Below are 20,341 nucleotides of genomic sequence, written 5' to 3'. Positions count from 1 at the left end.
ATAAGTTAGTGCAGTCTCCTCCAATATACAGCAGAGACTAGAGGGAAATGGGGAAAACTGTTCCCCATGGTTCTCCCTCTCTCACACAGACCGCTCCCCATGGTTCCCTCTCTCACACAGACCGCTCCCCATGGTTCCCCCTCTCTCACACAGACCGCTCCCCATGGTTCCCCCTCTCTCACACAGACTGCTCCCCATGGTTCCCCCTCTCTCACACAGACCGCTCCCCATGGTTCCCCCCTCTCTCACACAGACCGCTCCCCATGGTTCCCCCTCTCTCACACAGACCGCTCCCCATGGTTCCCCCTCTCTCACACAGACTGCTCCCCATGGTTCCCCCTCTCTCACACAGACCACTCCCCATGGTTCCCCCTCTCTCACACAGACCGTTCCCCATGGCTCCCCCTCTCTCACACAGACCACTCCCCATGGTTCCCCCTCTCTCACACAGACCGCTCCCCATGGTTCCCCTCTCTCACACAGACCACTCCCCATGGTTCCCCCTCTCTCACACAGACCGCTCCCCATGGTTCCCCCTCTCTCACACAGACCGCTCCCCATGGTTTCCTCTCTCTCTCACACAGACCGCTCCCCATGGTTTCTCTTTTCTTGCACAGATCGCTCCCCATAGTTCCCACTATCTCACACAGACCGCTCCCCATGGTTTCCTCTCTCTCTCACACAGACCGCTCCCCATGGTTTCTCTTTTCTTGCACAGATCGCTCCCCATAGTTCCCACTATCTCACACAGACCGCTCTCCATGGTTCCCCCTCTCTCACACAGACCGCTCCCCATGGTTCCCCCTCTCTCACACAGACAGCTCCCCATGGTTCCCCCTCTCTCACACAGACTGCTCCCCATGGTTCCCCCACTCTCACATAGACCGCTCCCCATGGTTCCCCCTCTCTCACACAGACCGCTCCCCATGGTTCCCCCTCTCTCACACAGACCGCTCCCCATGGTTCCCCCTCTCTCACACAGACCGCTCCCCATGGTTCCCCCTCTCTCACACAGACCGCTCACCATGGTTCCCCCTCTCTCACACAGACCGCTCCCCATGGTTCCCCCTCTCTCACATAGACTGCTCCCCATGGTTCCCCCTCTCTCACACAGACTGCTCCCCATGGCTCCCCATCTCTCACACAGACCGCTCCCCATGGTTCCCCCTCTCTCACACAGACCGCTCCCCATGGTTCCCCCTCTCTCACACAGACCGCTCCCCATGGTTCCCCCTCTCTCACACAGACCGCTCTCCATGGTTCCCCCCTCTCTCACACAGACCGCTCCCCATGGTTCCCCCTCTCTCACACAGACAGCTCCCCATGGTTCCCCCTCTCTCACACAGACTGCTCCCCATGGTTCCTCCTCTCTCACATAGACCGCTCCCCATGGTTCCCCCTCTCTCACACAGACCGCTCCCCATGGTTCCCCCTCTCTCACACAGACCGCTCCCCATGGTTCCCCCTCTCTCACACAGACCGCTCACCATGGTTCCCCCTCTCTCACACAGACCGCTCCCCATGGTTCCCCCTCTCTCACATAGACCGCTCCCCATGGTTCCCCCTCTCTCACACAGACTGCTCCCCATGGCTCCCCATCTCTCACACAGACCGCTCCCCATGGTTCCCCCTCTCTCACACAGACCGCTCTCCATGGCTCCCACTATCTCACACAGGCTGCTCCCCATGGTTTCTCTTTTCTTGCACAGATCAATCCCCATGGTTCCCCCTCTCTCACACAGACCGCTCCCCATGGTTCCCCCTCTCTCACACAGACCGCTCCCCATGAGTCCCCCTCTCTCACACAGACCACTTGTCACAACCAGACAGCTGAGAAGCTCTGACAGAGGCCTTTCAGAACCTCCTCCTTGAGTTTCTGTGTTGTGGTATTCAGCTTCCTCCTCTCGTTAGCCTCTCTCAGCTGTCATGTGTTGGACTAATTGCTTCCCTTTAAATTCTTCCCCAGAAGGCTTTTCTGGGCGGCTTATACTACTTCCTGGAGTGTGTGTGCACGCTGACTCTGTCCTCCTGTTTGCTTCAAAGCTAAGTGTTGTACCTTTATCTGTTATTTTCTGTTTGCTGGATCCCAGGTGACCCTGACTCCCTCCGTATCTTGTGTAGGGAGCCGGTGGTCGTGTCCCCTCACTATTGTAGGGTGCTCAGTGCTTTATAGTCAAGGTTCATGGATATGCAAACCTCCACCATTCGGATCTTTGCATAGGCTGAGCAGCCAGGGAAAGTGCCAGGTCTTCTGCAGGGGTCTCCCTTGGTTCCTTAGTTTTTGGATCCAGCGAGTCGTTTATACATGTTGCTTTGCCTTGTTTCCTGTACACCGTCCGTGACACCACTCCCCATGGTTCCCCCTCTCTCACACAGACCGCTCTCCATAGTTCCCACTATCTCACACAGACTGCTTTCCATGGTTCAACGTCTTAACCTTCTCTATGAAATCAACACATGATCTATCCTGTCAGGAGAACTCCGTAAAAAAATAAAAATAAAAACTGTGCCGCAACAGCCATTTTTTTGGTTACCTTGACTCACAAAAGCGTAATATCGAGCAATCAAAAATCATATGTACCCCAAAATAGTACCAATAAAACTGTCACCTCATCCCGTAGTTTACAAAATGGGGTCACTTTTTGGGAGTTTCTACTCTAGGGGAGCATCAGGGGTAGTCCGGGACGATTCGCGAACACAAAAAAAAGTTTGGGATCCGCAAGTTCGAACCTGCAAAACCTTCAGGTCATATTTGCAGCCACCAAATACTTACTAGAAGTGCAGAAATAGTCCCACAACATGGACAATGACATACTAGAGGGGGATCAATGACAAAAATTCCCACAAAAAATATGTATTTTAGGCTACATGCACACATGTTTTTTGTGGTCTGCAAATTGCGGATCCGCGTTCCTGTTTTTTTTACATCCACATCCTTTCCGTTTGTCCGCAAATTTTGTAGGTTGTGTTTCCTAATGTCTTCAGGTTTTTTTTGCTGTCCGCCCAAAAAAACCTGAAGGCTGTAATTCTTGAAATTTTATATATACAGGTTTCCCAGCAACCATCCGCAAAAAAAACAGATGCGGATACATTAAGATGGCTTCCGTTGGTCATCCAAATTTTTTTGCGGACCTATTGACTTCAATGGGTCCGCAAAAAACGTTTATTGCGGACAAGAATAGGACATGCAATACTTTTTTTGCGGACGGGAAACACAGACAGGGGACGCGGAAAATAAATGGTTGACTACACCGCAATTTTAACGGCTCCATAGAAATGCATGGGTAAGCATCCGATCAGCAAAAAAAAAACGGAATGGACGCAGAGAAAAACAACTGTCGTGTGCATGTAGCCTTAATCATGGGCCATTTTTATGCGTCTTAAAGGGAAATTCTCAAAAATGTGCCCTGGAGCCTAGAAAAATGTTATTTTAGGCCACGGGAGTACGGGCCCTAAAAATTAGGCATTCACCTGACATAAAAGAAATTGTGATTATGTGGCTCGAGATACATTATGCAGTCAATGGATACAAACTTTACTGTAGCCTACTGGAGCACAGGCCCCAAACATTAGACATTCACCGTACAGAAAAGATCAAGTGATTATGTGGCTGGAGGTATATTAGACGGTCAGTGGATATCAATTTTACTGCAGGCCAGTGGAGTACAGGCCCCAAACATTAGGCATTCACCGGACAGAAAAGGCCTTTTATACCGCTGTATTTACATAAGACAGGGACCATTCTATGTTCTGGGTTTTGGCAGATATGTGTGGGCTGGCATGAGGAAATTCAATAAAACGTAGTCGTCACAGGTGTTGAATTCCTCCGAGATCCATGCTTCGTTCATTTTTCGCGAGCTAGGCAAGTGCACTTATCGGTCACGATCCCCCCTGCTGCTCTGAACGTCCTTTTGGACAGGACACTCAACGAGAAGCAAGCCAAGAGTTCCATGGCAAATTGTGCCAGCTCTGGCCACAGGTCAAGCCTGCACACCCAGTATTTAACCACTTTAACCCCGCTAGCTAAAACCCCCTTAATGACCAGGCCACTTTTTACACTTCTGCACTACACTACTTTCACCGTTTATTGCTCGGTCATACAACTTACCACCCAAATGAATTTTACCTTCTTTTCTTCTCACTAATAGAGCTTTCATTTGGTGGTATTTTATTGCTGCTGACATTTTTACTTTTTTGTTATTAATCGAAATTTAACAATTTTTTTGCAAAAAAATGACATTTTTCACTTTCAGCTGTAAAATTTTGCAAAAAAAAACGACATCCAAATATAAATTTTTCGCTAAATTTATTGTTCTACATGTCTTTGATAATAAAAAAAATGTTTGGGCAAAAAAAAAAATGGTTTGGGTAAAAGTTATAGCGTTTACAAACTATGGTACAAAAATGTGAATTTCCGCTTTTTGAAGCAGCTCTGACTTTCTGAGCACCTGTCATGTTTCCTGAGGTTCTACAATGCCCAGACAGTATAACTACCCCACAAATGACCCCATTTCGGAAAGTAGACACCCTAAGGTATTCACTGATGGGCATAGTGAGTTCATAGAACTTTTTATTTTTTGTCACAAGTTAGCGGAAATTTATGATTTTTTTTTTTTTCTTACAAAGTCTCATATTCCACTAACTTGCGACAAAAAATAAAGAATTCTAAGAACTCGCCATGCCCCTCACGGAATACCTTGGGGCAGGGGTGGCCAACCCGCGGCTCGCGAGCCGCATGCGGCTCCTCGGACCTTCACTTGCGGCTCTCAGAGGAGCGCGGTCTCCTCTACATATGCGGCTCACAGGGGAGCGGGCCAGGGATTTCGCAGGTTTTCAAAATATTAGCAGCACGGGAGAAGGAAGAAGAAAGCAGTCCCCTCCTCCTCCCTGCACTGCTGCCACCAATGAGAATGAAGAGGGGAAGAGGAGGGGAGGGGCTGTTTCCACTGCCACCAATGATGTTAACTTACTCATTTATTCAAATACAGGAGGCGGGTTCTGGCTGCAAAATCATATAGCCCGCACCTGAGAGGTTAAGTGCCGGGGAACGCAGCATAGAGGCCAGGTGTCGGCTATGAGATTCTACCGGCACCCGCCCCCTGTATCTGTATTAAAGGTTGTCATTGGTGGCGTAGTGCACCCCTCCCCTTAATACATGCAGGCCCGCGCTCTGACCTGACGCTGTGCACGTCAGGTCACTATGGAGAGGTCGCCACAGTCTTCAGAACAGCGGCAGCAGAGGTAGGATAAGCCTCCATAGTTTTATTTTATTAAAGTACTGATCTGGGGGTCTTATCTGACATGGGGGTAGTATGAGCTCAGATAAGACCCCCAAATCCTCATCAGACCCACAAAATAAGCCTCTGCGGTGCTCACATAAGACACTAAAAATCAGACACCTCATGCTCACATCTCCCCTATGTCAAATCACCCCTGAGCATCTGAGCATGGGGCGGTCATCTGATAATAAGGCGGTCATCTGAGCATGGGGTGTCATCTAAGCATGGGGTGTCATCTGAGCATGGGGTGTCATCTGATAATAAGGCAGTCATCTGAGCCTAAGGCGGTCATCTGAGCATAAGGGTGTCATCTGAGCATGAGGCGGTCATCTGAGCATAAGGCAGTCATCTGAGCATGGGGCGTCATCTGAGCATAAGGGTGTCATCTGAGCATAAGGCGGTCATCTGAGCATAAGGCGGTCATCTGAGCATAAGGGTGTCATCTGAGCATGGGCGGTTATCTGTGCATAAGAGTGTCATCTGTGCATGGGCGGTCATCTGTGCGTAAGGATGTCATCTGTGCGTAAGGGTGTCATCTGAGCATGGGCTGTCATCTGAGCATAAGGGTGTAATCTGAGCATGGGCGGTCATCTGTGCATACGGGTGTCATCTGTGCATGGGGTGTCATCTGAGCATGGGCGGTCATCTGAGCATAAGGCGGTCATTTGAGCATGGGTGGTCATCTGAGCATGAGGCAGTCATCTGAGAAATCTTGAAACACATTGTGAAAAACAAAGATTGCCAGAAGTCTCACTAAAGCTGTCTACATTACAGGTAGGAAAGGTGGTTTAAATGCACTTTTAAATGTTTGATAATTCAATTGCAGTAATATTGTCGTGTGCACGCATATTTGTGTAAACGGATAGCTTGTGGCTCTTGGCAGTCATAAGATTTTTTTTTTGGCTCTTTGTGTCTGTAAGGTTGGCCACCCCTGCCTTGGGGTGTCTTCTTTCCAAAATGGGGTCACTTGTGGCGTAGTTATACTGCCCTGGCAATTTAGGGGCCCATATGTGTGAGAAGTAGTTTGCAATCAAAAGATGGTACCCCTTGCCGAATAAGGGTGACACCAAGTCCCAGACTGTCTTCCCACTGCTCCCCAGGTTGTCAGGGCAACCGACCGGCTCCAGGGTCTGATCTTTTCCCTCATAGACATGAAATTTGTGGGTATAGCCTGTGGCCCTTTCACAGAGCTTATACAATTTGACCCCATACCGGGCGCGCTTGCTTGGGATGTATTGTTTGAAGCCAAGGCGCCCGGTAAAATGTATCAGGGACTCGTCTACGCAGATGTTTTGCTCTGGGGTATACAAATCTGCAAATTTCTGGTTGAAATGGTCTATGAGGGGCCGAATTTTGTGGAGCCGGTCAAAAGCTGGGTGGCCTCTGGGACGGGAGGTGGGGTTGTCGCTAAAGTGCAGGAAACGCAGGATGGTCTCAAATCGTGTCCTGGACATAGCAGCAGAGAACATGGGCATGTGATGAATTGGGTTCGTGGACCAATATGACCGCAATTCATGCTTTTTAGTTAGACCCATGTTGAGGAGAAGGCCCTAAAAAAAAATAATTTCGGAAACTTGGACTGGTTTCCACCGGAAAGGCTGGGCATAAAAGCTTCCCGGGTTTGCGGTTATAAATTGTGTGGCATACCGATTTGTTTCTGCCACAACTAAGTCTAAGAGCTCCGCAGTCAAGAACAGCTCAAAAAATCCCAGGGCCGAACCGATCTGAGCTGTCTCAACCCGAACTCCAGACTGGGCGGTGAAAGGGGGAACTACAGGTGCGGCTGAAGTTGGGGACTGCCAATCAGGGTTTGCCAGCACCTCAGGGATTCTAGGGGCTCTACGGGCACGTCTTTGCGGTGGCTGCGACGGGGTAACTACTGCACGTGCCACCGTACCAGCTTCAACTGCCCTTCTGGTGCTCGCTACTTCACCATGTTCTACGGCAGTGCTGGTACTAGGTCCAGGAAGGTCTGCGCTGCTGGTGTATGCCTCACCACGTAATCCGACAGCACCAGCCCCACTCTGCTGCTCTTGAAGCGGATCCTGCGCAACCTGCGGTCTAGCGACACGGGGCCGGGTACGCCTGGTGCTATCAGGGACCTCAGCCTCCTCGTCCGAACTTTGGGTCAGAGAGCCACTGCTTTCTACAGGTTCGTATTCTGACCCGCTAGATTCATCAGATGAGGGTTCCCATTCCTCATCCGACTGGGTCAGAAGCCTGTAGGCCTCTTCAGAAGAATACCCCCTGTTTGACATGTGGGCAACTAAATTTAGGGGTATTCCCTGAGACTACCCAAGAAAAAAAGCAAGCCTGTCTTACAAATGGGAGGCTAGCGAAGTACCGGAGGCCGCTGCGGTTGATAAAAAATATCAAAACTGATTTTTTTATCGCCGCAGCGCGTGTAAAGTGAATGTGCAGTGATCAAAAAATATATATTTTTTGTCACTGCGGTGGGGCGGGCGTGGGCGAACGCACGTGTGGGCGACCGATCAGGCCTGATCGGGCAAACACTGCGTTTTGGGTGGAGGGCGAACTAAAGTGACACTAATACAATTATAGATCTGACCGTGATCAGTTTTGATCACTTCCAGATACTATAAAAGTACAAATGCTGATTAGCGATACGCTAATCGGCGAATAAGGGACTGCGGTGCGGTGGGCTGGGTGCTAACTGATCCCTAAACTACCTAACCAAGGGGCCTAAACTATACCTAAAACCTATCGGTCAATACCAGTGAAAAAAAAAAGTGACAGTTTGCACTGATCACTTTTTTCCTTTCACTAGTGATTGACAGGGGCGAACAAAGGGGTGATCAAAGGGTTAATTGGGGTGCAGGGGGGTGATCTGGGGCTAAAGTGTAGTGTTTGGTGTACTCACTGTGAAGCCTGCTCCTCTGCTGGATCCAACCGACGAAAAGGACCAGCAGAGGAGCAGGCAGCCATATAACAGATCATATTTACTAATATGATCTGATATATGGCTTCTGATTGGATTTTTTAAAAATCAGCAACCTGCCAGCCGCGATCATTGGCTGGCAGGTTGCTGACGAAATGCTCCTTTAACTTTTGCCGGCCCGCGATGCGCATGCGCGGGCCGGCTGTGACCGAAATCTCGCGTCTCGTGAGATGACGCACGGATGCGTCCAGGAGGAATGAATCAACCACCTTCTGGACGCATCCGTGCGTTGAGGTGGTTAAGGGGTTCCTGGCTTCTCAGGGCGTCCACATCGGCCGTTAACCCGATGTAGTCGGACACATGTCGCTCTAGGCGTTCCCTGAGGCTGGATCCGGGGGGCAGCTGTCGATGGGTTGGCTATAAGAATGATCTCATATCCAAAGTGAACAACACATCTTCAAACCGCCCTCTTCTTTCATGCGCGGTAGGATTGGTCCCCGCAACTGTTTCTCTGTGGGTGGAAATTCCTCTGCCAGCACCCGCAATAGCAGAATGTAGCATTTCTCACAGCAAGACTTGGAAATGCTGCATTCTGCCAGCCCTCTGTAATGCTGGTAACATGTCCACAATTTTGCGTTTGCATCGGGGGGTCTAAGTACGTTGCCACCCAGTACTGGTCCTTGCCCTTCATGCATTTTATACGGGGGTCCCTCTTCAAACACTGGAGCATGCAGGTGCCCATTTGCACTAAATTGGAAGCGGTGGAGCTCCCTGGCTCTTGCTCTTAGCCCAGGACAATGTCATCCTCGGTCTCCTCCCCCCATCCATGGACAACACCAGGGATCCCAGAAAAGTTTAAAGCCTGCTCTTCTTGCTCCTACTCCTCCCCCGAAGGCACCATCCTCCTCTGACTCCTCTTCAGACTCCTGCTGACTTGTCTCAGATAGAGTAGCCCCCCCTGGGAATTCATTCAGCATTGCGACTTCCTCATCTTCAAGCTCCTGCTTCTCGAAGGCTTGATCAATGACACAACGCAATGCACGCTCCAGAAAGAAGGCGTAAGGTACTATGTCACTGATTGCACCCTGGCTGTGACTGACCAGTTTGGTGATCTCATCAAATGGCTGAAGAAGTTTCAATGTGTCGGGCATGAGCAGCCACTGGCGTGGTGAAAAGAAACCAAGCTCCACAGAACCTGTCCTGCTGCAGAGTTCATACAGGTAGTCGTTAACGGCACGTTGCTGCTGGAGCAGCCTATCAAGCATATACAAGGTGGAGTACCAGCGTGTCCGGCTGTCACAAATCCGAAGTCTGACGGGCAGGTGGTGTCTCCGCTGAACGTCAGCAAGGCAAGCCATGGCAGTGTAAGATCTTCAAAAATGTTCCTGGTTGGCCGCAAGACGTCCTGGACCCCGGGATATTTGGCAACGAATCTCTGCATGACTAAGTTCAGGACGTGTGCCATGCACAGCACGTGTCATTTTGCCCTGTTTCAGCACACTCAGCAGATTGGCACAATTCTCGCACACCACTTTGCCAACTGTCAAATTGAGCGGGGTTAGCCACTGATCGGTCTGTGACCGCAGAGCTGAAAGCAGTGCAGGACTGGTGTGGCTCTTGGCTTCCAGGCATAACAGCTGCAGCATAGAAACATAGAATGTGTCGGCAGATAAGAACCATTTGGCCCATCTAGTCTGCCCAATATACTGAATACTATGAATAGCCCTTGGCCCTATCTTATATGAAGGATAGCCTTATGCCTATCCCATGCATGCGTAAACTCCTTCACTGTATTTGCAGCTACCACTTCTGCAGGAAGGCTATTCCATGCATCCACTACTCTGTCAGTAAAGTAATAATATTACAGCATGGCAATGTCTCACCTGGAACGTCGAAAAGGTCCTGGGGAGCTTGGGGAATGCAGTGGAAGAGGCGGCAGCAGTGGAAAAGGAGGAGTCAGCCGAGGAGGAGACGGAGGATGGAGTAGGAGGAGGAGAAGAAAAGGCAGGCCTGCATGCAATCCATGGGGGTAACACCAACTCCACACGGGGGCCACGGGTTGCATGCTTGACAGCCGTCAGAAGGGTCACCCAGTGGGCAGTAAAAGTTATGTACCTCCCTGCCCATGTTTGCTAGACCACGTGTCTGTGGTCAGATGTATCTTGGCACCGACACTGTGTGCCAGAGATAAATTCGCTTGCCCCTGAATGTGGCCATATAGCTCTGGGATGCCCTTTTGGGAGAAATATTTCCTTTCGGGGATTTTCCATTGCGGTGTGCCAATGGTCACAAATTTTCTAAAGGCCTCCGAGTCCACCAGTTTATATGGCAGTAGTTGGCAGGCTAGCAGTTCCAACAAGCCAGCGGTCAGCCGATGGGCAAGAGGGTTATCCGGCATCATCAACTTTTTACGTTAAAACATTTGGGCCACGGAAGCCTGCCTTTTGCCAGATGAACTCAACAACGGCACGGTGGAAGGTGGAGTGAAGGACAAATGGGAGGAGAAGGAGAAGAGGCAGGACATGGAGCGCCGGGAGTGTGGCTTTGTGGGTTCTGACAGTGTTGCTCCCTCTGGGCTCGATGATGGGAAGCCAGGTGCCTTCTAAAGGCGTTCATCCCTGAATGAGTGTTGGGCTTACCGTGACTTATGCTTTCACAGCACTGGCTACAGATGGCAACACTACTGTTAGCAGCTGACACTTTAAAAAAATCCCACACTGCGGAGCCATATGCCAGCATCCTGGGAGCGCAAGATGTGACCGTGCATGGTGGATGGCTCGCTCCAGATACATTTGCAGTCTGCTTTTTGCCTCCTGTACACTGCGAGTTCTGCCTGCTTCTCTTCCTTCTAACCCCTATCTGCTGCTCTGTCTCTCCCTCTGAACTCCCATCCTCTTCCTCTCTAGTGATGAGGGGCAATATTCGAATTCACAATATATCACTAATATTCGCCAAATATTCGTGCTTTCGTGATATTCTTTTCGCTATTATGCGCTCACACGTACACACGATTAGCTACATAAGTGCTGAAAATGGTTGGCAGCAACTTGTGAGATAGTGAGGAAGAACTCCTGATCACGGTAAGTAATTGTACATTACAGCACTGTTTTAGATTAAAATTCCATGCATGTCATAGCAATAGCTTTATATGCAGATAGAGTTTTTCAAAGTATTCGAGATCGCGCAAATTGCCACTATTGATTCGAATATTTTAGTGCAATACATACAACGTCACCTTTAATCAGGTCTGACAACATAATACTGATTGTTGAACTTAGCATTGTTGCGACATCACAGCACACAGCATGTATGTAGGGACAGCAGAGAAATCTCTCTCACATGCACATTTATTTTCCTGCCACACACTATAACCTATATACAATCTAACACTAACTATCTGGATTGTATATGTCAGCTAACTATCTCTATAACCTACACTACACCCTGCACTGGACCCTATCAGCTATTCAGCTACACAATTGCCTATTACTATGTAACACTAACTATCTGGAATATTTATATGCGATTTGGAATGTAATTTGAAAAAGCACAGCACAGTATTCAAGCTCCTCTCTCTCTCTCTTTCACATGAAATTCTACAAAATGGCTGCTGGGGAGTGTCTTAATTTATATAGTAAAGGGGTAGGCAACTTTTCATTTGGTTGCTAGGGATGTTGCTAAGCTGTCACAAAGCCTTCTCATTGGCCCACAAGCTAGAAGAAGGGAGGGATGATCACCTGATATGTACTGTGTCCAAAAAAAAAGAATATTCGTCATTACGAATATATAGCACTATATTCTAAATATTCGCGAATTCTCGAAGTGCCGATATTCGCGATAGAAATTCATAATATGAATATTCGCGCTCAGCACTATTCCTTTCTTGTGGGCACCCACATGACATCCATCGACACGTCATCATCATCACCTTCACCACCACTGACATTAAAGATCTCGGAGTAGGCCCAACAGCGGGGACCTCCGTCCTTGGGCTGATCTGGGTACTGTCGTCAGACAGCTGGGTGGCGGCCGAGGCTACCTCTTCTTCCTGATTTGACGCCAAGAATGGCTGCGCATCGGTAAAGTCTGGGAATGTATGGAAAAATAATTCCTCTGACTCAAGTGGAGGGTCTATGGTGGTGGTTGTGTCTTTGGGGGTGCACACAGCAGAGAATGAGAAGGGTGCAGATACAGAGGATGAGGAGGGTGTAGAAGCGGAAGGCACGCACCTTCTTCAACTTCCCACATAGGCTCCAACCTGGTGCACCTGCCCAACCCCTACCACCCCTGCGGAATGGCCTGCCTCTTCCTCTGCCTGTCATTTTCAAAATGACCCTGTGACACAGTCCCTATGGAAGAGCAGTATTTGTGGAAGAAGGTATATTGCAGGCCTCAATCAATATTTGGTGGAAGCCAAAATATCAATCCCCTCTATCAGTATTTTGTAAAAACAGGTATATAGAACCCATTAATGAGTATTTGTTGGAAGCTGGTATATCAAATCCCTTAATCAATATTTGGTGGAAGCTGGTGTATCGCAGGCCTCAATCAATATTTGGTGGAAGATGTTATATCAATCCCCTCCATCAGTATTTTGTGGAAACAGGTATATAGAACCCCTTAATGAGTATTTGCTGGAAGCCAGTATATCAAACCCCTTAATCAATATTTAGTGGAAGCGGGTATATCACAGGCCTCAATCAATATTTTGTGGAAGTCGGTGTATCGCACTCCTCAATCACTATTTTTTGGAAGCGGGTATAGCGCAACCCTTAATCAGTTTTTTTTGAGGCAACAGGTATAGTTGAAATTAGTTATTTTAATAGTGTTTGTCCCTCTATCTAGCTGCGGTATCTCAGCAGACCCGCACACAACTGCTGCACAATACAAATGCACTATAATATACTTTCTATGTTAGAAGGTATATCACACCCCTCAATGATTTATTTTTTTTTGGGGGGGGGGGGGGCAACAGGTATATCCCACCAGTTGCAATTAGTTATTCCAATACCGTTTGTCCCTCTAGCTAGCTGCAGTATCGCAGCAAAACTGCACAGAACTGCTGCTAAATACAAATGCACTATAATATACTTTCTATGGAAGAAATTATATTATAAGTATATCACACCCCTCAGTATGTAACACCTATCGATAGCACACCTATACCAGTTCTTAAAAGGACTTTTGTGGCTCTATAAGCTAGCATTTGGTGTCCATAACAGTCTGTCTCTGCTCCACAAAGCAACCTCTCCCTACACTGGCAAAAAACTGAATGTAAAATGGCTGCCAGATCGGATTTATTTATAGGGTAGGGGGTGTGTCGATGTGCTGAAACGTCTCAATTGGCTGTCCTGTCCCACCTGATGGATGTGTCATAGGTCAAAGTTCGGTGCTATACAAAAAAATATGGAGCGTGTGAATATCGCCATGTTCGGCAAATCACGAATGAGCAAAGTCCGCCGCGAAACAACCGCCAGGTGAACCGCAAGGCCATCTCTAATAAGGGGGTCTTCAAGTGTGACATGGCAACTTAAAATTATCCCAGTGAAATCTGCCCTCCAAAACCCATATGGCCCTCCTTTCCCTCTATGCCCTGCCAAGTGCCCGTACAGAAGTTTACGACGACATATGGGGTGTTTCTGTAAACTGCAGAATCAGGGTAATAAATACTGAGTTTTATTTGGCTGTTAAACCTTGCTGTGTTACAGGGCAAAATAGATAAAAAAGGAAAATCTGCAAAAAACATTTTTTAAAATTTCACCTCCATTTCCATTCTTGCGGAATGCCTAAAGGGTTAACATAGTTTGCTAAATCAGTTTTGAATAACTTAAAGGGTGTAGTTTCTAAAATGGGGTCATTTTTGGGTGGTTTCTACTATGTAAGTCTCACAAAGTGACTTCATAACTGAAGTGGTCCTTAACCACTTCAACCCCCCTAGCTGAAACCCCCTTAATGACCAGGCCACTTTTTACACTTCTGCACTACACTACTTTCACAGTTTATTGCTCGGTCATGCAACTTACCACCCAAATGAATTCTACCTCCTTTTCTTCTCACTAATAGAGCTTTCATTTGGTGGTATTTCATTGCTGCTGACATTTTTACTTTTTTTGTTATTAATCGAAATTTAACAATTTTTTTGCAAAAAAATGAAATTTTTCACTTTCAGTTGTAAAATTTTGCAAAAAAAACGACATCCATATATAAATTTTTCGGTAAATTTATTGTTCTACATGTCTTTGATAAAAAAAAATGTTTGGGTAAAAAAAAAATGGTTTGAGTAAAAGTTATAGCGTTTACAAACTATGGTACAAAAATGTGAATTTCTGCTTTTTGAAGCAGCTCTGACTTTCTGAGCACCTGTCATGTTTCCTGAGGTTCTACAATGCCCAGACAGTACAAACACCCCACAAATGACCCCATTTCGGAAAGTAGACACCCTAAGGTATTCACTGATGGGCATAGTGAGTTCATAGAACTTTTTATTTTTTATCATAAGTTAGCGGAAAATGTGGATTTTTTTTTCCTTACAAAGTCTCATATTCCACTAACTTGTGACAAAAAATAAAAACTTCCATGAACTCACTATGCCCATCACAAAATACCTTGGGGTGTCTTCTTTCCAAAATGGGGTCACTTGTGGGGTAGTTATACTGCCCTGGAATTTTAGGGGCCCAGATGCGTGAGAAGTAGTTTGAAATCAAAATCTGTAAAAAATGACCGGTGAAATCCGAAAGGTGCTCTTTGGAATGTGTGCCCCTTTGCCCACCTAGGCTGCAAAAAAGTGTCACACATCTGGTATCGCCGTATTTAGGAGAAGTTGGGGAATGTGTTTTGGGGTGTCATTTTACATATACCCATGCTGGGTGAGAGAAATATCTTGGTAAAAGACAACTTTTCCCATTTTTCTTATACAAAGTTGGCATTTGACCAAGATATTTATCGCACCCAGCATGGATATATGTAAAATGACACCCCCAAAACACATTGCCCAACTTCTGCTGAGTACGGCGATACCACATGTGTGACACTTTTTTGCAACCTAGATGCGCAAAGCGGCCCAAATTCCTTTTAGGAGGGCATTTTTAGACATTTAGCTCCCAGACTTCTTCTTACGCTTTTGGGCCCCTAAAATGCCAGGGCAGTATAAATACCCCACATGTGACCCCATTTTGGAAAGAAGACACCCCAAGGTATTCAATGAGGGGCATGGCGAGTTCATAGAAAAAAAAATTTTGGGCACAAGTTAGCGGAAATATTTTTTTTTTTGTATTTTCTCACAAAGTCTCCCTTTCCGCTAACTTGGGACAAAAATTTCAATCTTTCATGGACTCAATATGCACCTCACGGAATACCTTGGGGTGTCTTCTTTCCGAAATGGGGTCACATGTAGAATATTTATACTGCCCTGGCATTTTAGGGGCCCGAAAGCGTGAGAAGAAGTCTGGAATATAAATGTCTAAAAAATGTTACGCATTTGGATTCCGTGAGGGGTATGGTGAGTTCATGTGAGATTTTATTTTTTGACAGTTAGTGGAATATGAGACTTTGTAAGAAAAATAAAATAAAATATCTATTTCCGCTAACTTGTGCCAAATTTTTTTTCTAAATGGAGCCTTACAGGGGGTGATCAATGACAGGTGGGTTATCAGGGAGTCTGTATGGGGTGATCACCCCCCTGTCATTGATCACCCCCCTGTAAGGCTCCATTCAGACGTCCATATGTGTTTTGCGGATCCGATCCATGTATCCGTGGATCCGTAAAAAACATACGGACGTCTGAATGGAGCCTTACAGGGGGGTGATCAATGACAGGGGGGTGATTAGGGAGTCTATATGGGTGATCACCCCCTGTCATTGATCACCCCCCTGTAAGGCTCCTTTCAGACGTCCGTATGTGTTTTGCGGATCTGATCCATGTATCCGTGGATCCGTAAAAATCATACGGACGTCTGAATGGAGCCTTACAGGGGGGTAATCAATGACAGGGGGTGATCAGGGAGTGTATATGAGGTGATCACCCCCCTGTAAGGCTCCATTCAGACGTCCGTATGTGTTTTGCGGATCCGATCCATGTAGCCGTGGATCCGTAAAAATCATACGGATGTCTGAACGGAGCCTGACAGGGGGGTGATCAATGACAGGGGGGTGATTAATGACAGGGGGGTGATCAGGGAGTCTATATGGGGTGATCAGGGGTTCATAAGGGGTTAATAATTGACGGGGGGGGGTGTAGTGTAGTGGTGTTTTGTGGTACTTTACTAAGCTACCTGTGTCCTCTGGTGGTCGATCCAAACAAAAGGGACCACCAGAGGACCAGGTAGCAGGTATATTAGACGCTGTTATCAAAACAGCGTCTAATATACCTTTTAGGGGTTAAAAAAAAATCACATCTCCAGCCTGCCAGCGAACGATCGCCGCTGGCAGGCTGGAGATCCTGTCTCTTACCTTCCGTTCCTGTGAACGCGCGCGCCTGTGTGCGCGCGTTCACAGGAAGTCACGGCTCTCGCGAGATGACGTGTATATGCGTCACTCTGCGCAGAGCTGCCACCTCCGGACCGTAGATCTGCGTTAGACGGTCCGGAGGCGGTTAAAGTGGGTTTTGGAAATTTTCTTAAAAAATTCAAGATTTGCTTCTAAAATTATAAGCCTTCTAATGTCCTAAAAAATTAAATAACATTCACAAAATGATGCCAACATGCAGTTGACGTCTGGGAAATGTACAGTAACAACTATTTATTAGGTATCACAATCTGCTTTAACCCCTTAAGGACCAGGCTCATTTTCACCTTAAGGACCAGGCCATTTTTTGCAAATCTGGCCAGTGTCACTTTAAATGCTGATAACTTTAAAACACTTTGACTTATCCAGTCCATTCTGAGATTGTTTTTTCGTCACATATTGTACTTCATGACACTGGTAAAATAAAGTCAAAAAAATAAATTTTTTTGCATAATAAAATACCAAATTTACCAAAAATTTGAAAAAATTAGCGAATTTCAAAGTTTCAGTTTCTCTACTTCTGTAATACATAGTAATACCCCCAAAAATTGTGATGACTTAACATTCCCCATATGTCTACTTCATGTTTGAATTATTTTGGGAATGATATTTTATTTTTTGGGGATGTTACAAGGCTTAGAAGTTTAGAAGCAAATCTTGAAATTTTTCAGAAATTTACAAAAACCCAATTTTTAGGGACCACTACAGCTCTGAAGTCACTTTGCGAGGCTTACATAATAGAAACCGCCCAAAAATGACCCCATTCTATAAACTACACCCGTTAATGTATTCAAAACTGATTTTACAAACTCTGTTAACCCTTTGGGTGTTGCACAAGAGTTATTGGCAAATGGGGATGAAATTTGAGAATTTCATTTTTTGCCTAATTTTCAATTTTAACCCATTTTTTCCACAAACAAAGCAAGGGTTAACAGCCAAACAAGACTGTATCTTTATTGCCCTGACTCTGCCGTTTACAGAAACACCCCATATGTGGCCGTAAACTACTGTACGGCCACACAGCGGGGCGTAGAGTGAAAGGTGCGCTGTATGGTTTTTGGAAGCCAGATTTTGCTGGACAGTTTTTTTGACACCATGTCCCATTTGAAGCCCCCCTAATGCACCCCTAGAGTAGAAACTCCATAAAAGTGACCCCATTTAAGAAACTACACCCCTCAAGGTATTCAAAACTGATTTTACAAATTTTGTTAACCCTTTAGGTGTTGCACAAGATTTAATGGAAAATAGAGATACAATTTCAAAATTTCACTTTTTTGGCAGATTTTCCATTTTAATATTTTTTTTCCAGTTACAAAGCAAGGGTTAACAGCCAAACAAAACTCATTATTTATGGCCCTGATTCTGTAGTTTACAGAAACACCCCATATGTGGTCGTAAACTGCTGTACGGGCACACGGCAGGGAGCAGAAGGAAAGGAATGCCATACGGTTTTTGGAAGGCAGATTTTGCTGGACTGGTTTTTTGACACCATGTCCCATTTGAAGCCCCCCTGATGCACCCTTAGAGTAGAAACTCCATAAAAGTGACCCCATCTAAGAAACTACACCCCTCAAGGTATTCAAAACTTATTTTACAAACGTTGTTAACCCTTTAGGTGTTGCACAAGATTTAATGGAAAATAGAGATACAATTTCAAAATTTCACTTTTTTGGCACATTTTCCATTTTTATATTTTTTTTCCAGTTACAAAGCAAGGGTTAACAGCCAAACAAAACTCATTATTTATGGCCCTGATTCTGTAGTTTACAGAAACACCCCATATGTGGTTGTAAACTGCTGTACGGGCACACGGCAGGGCGCAGAAGAAAAGGAATGCCATACGGTTTTTGGAAGGCAGATTTTGCTGGACTGGTTTTTTGACACCATGTCCCATTTGAAGCCCCCCTGATGCACCCCTAGAGTAGAAACTCCCAAAAAAGTGACCCCATTGTAGAAAGTACAGAATAGGGTGGCAGTATTGTTGGTACTAGTTCAGGGTACATATGATTTTTGGTTGCTCTATATTACACTTTTTGTGCGGCAAGGTAACAAGAAATAGCTTTTTTGGCACGTTTTTTTTGTTATTTACAACATTCATCTGACAGGTTAGATCACGTAGTAATTTTATAGAGCAGGTTGTCACGGACGCGGCGATACCTAATATGTATACAATTTTTTTTATTTATGTAAGTTTTATACAATAACTTCATTTTTAAAACCAAAAAATTGTTTAGTGTCTCCATAGTCTAAGAGCCATAGTTTTTTCAGTTTTTGGGCGATTATCTTGAGTAGGGTCTAATTTTTTGCGGAATGAGATGACAGTTTGATTGGCACTATTTTGGGGTGCATATGACTTTTTGATCGCTTGCTATTACACTTTTTGTGACGTAAGATGGCAAAAAATAGCTTTTTTTACACAGTTTTCTTTTTTTACGGTGGTCACCTGAGGGGTTAGGTCATGTGATATTTATATAGAGCCGGTCGATACGGACGCGGCAATACCTAATATGTATACTTTATTTTTATTTATGTATGTTTTACACAATGATTTTATTTTTGAAACAAAAAAAATTATGTTTTAGTGTTTCCATAGTCTAAGAGCCATAGTTTTTTCAGTTTTTGGGCGATTATCTTGAGTAGGGTCTCATTTTTTGCGGGATGAGATGACGGTTTGATTGGTACTATTTTGGCGTACATGCGACTTTTTTGATCACTTTTATTACCTTTTTTGGGAAGTAAGGTGGGCAAAATTTCAATTTCCTCATAGTTTTTATTTTTTTATTTTTATGGCGTTCACTGTGCGGGGAAAGTAACATGACTGTTTTATAGATCAGGTCGTTACGGACGCGGCGATACCTAATATGTGTAGTGTATTTTATTTTTTTAATTTTTATTCAGTGATAAATGTATTTTTTTTTTATCTTAACTTTTTTCACTTATTTTTTAAATTTTTTGACCCAGACCCACTTGGTTCTTGAAGATCCAGTGGGTCTGATGTCTGTAAAATACAGTACAGAACCTATATAGGTTTCTGTACTGTATTTTACTTACACTGAACAGATCTATGCTTTCAGCACAGATCTGTTCAGCACCATGGACAGCAGGACGCCTGAGCAGGCGTCCTGTTGCCATGGGAACCTTCCCCGTCTGCCACAACTTTGCAGACGGGGAAGGGTGAGGACGGGGCTTCGGGGGGCTGTCTGGGGGCTCTCTCCCTCTCCCATCGGGGGGCTGCAAAGGCACAGCAGCCCCCCGATCGGAGAGGGAGGGAGCTCCCTCTTACTGTTAACTCTTTCCATACAGCGGTCCGTACGGACCGCTGTATGGAAAGGGTTAAACGGCTGACATCGCATCAACGATGTCAGTCGTTTATACCAGGGTGCCAGCAATGTGCTGGCACCCTGGTATACCCACTGTACACCAACGATTATGCAATGGGAGGCGGGCGGGGGATCGCGATCCCGCCTGCCGCACCGCCCGCCTCCCGCAACGCCCCCACCGCCTGCGACACCCCCCCTGCACCACCCGCCGCCATAAAATCGTGCAGGGGGAGGTGTACAATATTGATTTTAGGCACCCTGAAGTTTCTGATCCCCGCGGTCAGGGACCGCGGGGATCAGAAACTGCAAAAAGCGCAGCAAACCGCAGGTCTGAATTGACC

General features: G+C 46.2%; 1 protein-coding gene across 1 annotated transcript in view; it reads right to left on the bottom strand.

Annotated features, from left to right (window-relative positions):
- Positions 1–20,341, bottom strand: part of LOC122935561 (zinc finger protein 84-like) — a 110,452-nt gene that overhangs the window by 18,435 nt on the left and 71,676 nt on the right. The gene's annotated exons all lie outside the window — the stretch shown is intronic.

This window comes from Bufo gargarizans, chromosome 4, assembly GCF_014858855.1.
Source record: "Bufo gargarizans isolate SCDJY-AF-19 chromosome 4, ASM1485885v1, whole genome shotgun sequence".
In the NCBI taxonomy this organism is placed as follows: Eukaryota; Metazoa; Chordata; class Amphibia; order Anura; family Bufonidae; genus Bufo; species Bufo gargarizans.
The sequence above is the reverse complement of the archived record's forward strand: the minus strand, read 5'-3'. Positions and strand labels throughout refer to the sequence as shown.